This window comes from Ictidomys tridecemlineatus, chromosome 9, assembly GCF_052094955.1.
Source record: "Ictidomys tridecemlineatus isolate mIctTri1 chromosome 9, mIctTri1.hap1, whole genome shotgun sequence".
Taxonomy (NCBI): domain Eukaryota; kingdom Metazoa; phylum Chordata; class Mammalia; order Rodentia; family Sciuridae; genus Ictidomys; species Ictidomys tridecemlineatus.
This window is the reverse complement of record NC_135485.1, coordinates 113,008,745-113,010,219: the sequence shown is the minus strand read 5'-3', so window position 1 is coordinate 113,010,219 and position 1,475 is coordinate 113,008,745. Positions and strand designations below refer to the sequence as shown.

General features: G+C 42.6%; 1 non-coding gene across 1 annotated transcript; it reads left to right on the top strand.

Annotated features, from left to right (window-relative positions):
• Positions 1-1,055: 1,055 nt before the first annotated feature.
• Positions 1,056-1,162, top strand: LOC120892636 (U6 spliceosomal RNA). The gene has a single exon (XR_005737423.2). It is a non-coding gene; the product is annotated as a U6 spliceosomal RNA (small nuclear RNA).
• The last annotated feature ends 313 nt before the right edge of the window (positions 1,163-1,475 follow it).

Below are 1,475 nucleotides of genomic sequence, written 5' to 3'. Positions count from 1 at the left end.
GTTACACCCAGATTCCTGAGATAGTTAAGACAACACCCTACTGGCCATTTAGCCTAGGGCCCTGTGCAGTTTGTCACAGGGCCGGAGCCAATCAGTTTGAATGTGTACCCTGCTTAGGAATGATCAATCGCCCCTCCCGCCAATGAATTTGCCAATCACGTCTCAAGAGTTGTTGTTCAATTTTCCCGCGCCTCATGATGATTTGTTCTGATGTATGCAAAGCCCACCGCCCTCTCCAGAAAGTGTACTTAGGCTCTGCTTGACCTTTGCTCTGGGCTCTGGGCTGCTCTCCCTTCTTGAGTGGGCACAGAGTCCCAGTGCGCTGGAATGGATCCCCAATAAATCCCCTTTTGCCAATTGCATGGAGTAAGTCTCTTGTGTGGTCTCTCCCTCCGACGCTCCGCCGGACCCCCTTTACACCCTGTCACCAGCCAGTAATATCTGTTAGATATCAAATTTTTACAGAGACCTTAGACATATCTATGCAACAGCACTTTGATGTAGGGGAAATTCTGTGTTTACAAATAAGGAGATTTTTGAAGCATAGAGAAGTTACCTCAGGCCACAGGGTGGACAGCAGAGATTTGAACCCCTTTCCACTCAGTGTCCAAAGCACATCTTCTTGCCACACTGCCTCTCTGTACATAGTTCACCTATGGTAAACATTTTAGAAATGCTTTTACTATTTTCTGTTCTAAGGACTTTTAATAAGTTGAACAAAAGTTGCTTTTCTCTTTCAATGTATCTTACACTGTACAAATAAGTACTGAGTTTCTGACTTTTCATGAGCCAAGTACTAAACTGCTGTGTGTAGAGAAAGTAAGGGAGAACTCATCATTCTCCCTGAGGCAGTTAAGTAAGAGAAAATGAGCTGGGAGGTTCAGAGCAGAACAGAAATTGAGCTTGAGGAGGAATTTGATTAAGACTTGCCCTCTGGCTAGAGCTTGCAGTGGGAAGGGAATTGCAAAACAGAAATCACCTGTTTTGCCCTGTTGGCTTGTTAAACTGGAGTTAGGTGAATTTACTTGCATTCTGTTTTAAAAGTGACTAATGTAGTGCTTGCTTCAGCAGCATAAATACTAACTTTGGAACAATACAGAGAAGATGAGCATGTCCCCTGCGCCTGGATCATACGCAAATTCGTAAAGTGTTCCATATTTTAAAATATGGAACACTTTACCATGCAAAAAGTTTTATTCCAGAGGAGGTTTAGTTTCCTAATGGGGCCCAGGAGAAGGCAGAGCATAATGTAGGCTTACTTTAGATAAGGATCGTAATGTTTGCCACCCAGGACTTTTCACCTCCTTATAAACTCTGACAAAATGTATGGCTTATGAGAGGTAAGACACAAAAGTTTCTTTCTTCCTTCCTTTTTTTTGTTTTTGTTTTGTGTTTGTTTGTTTTCCTTTTCTTTCTTTATTTTTGGGTAGTGGGGATTGAATCCAGGAGTGCTTTACCAATGAGCTACATCCCCA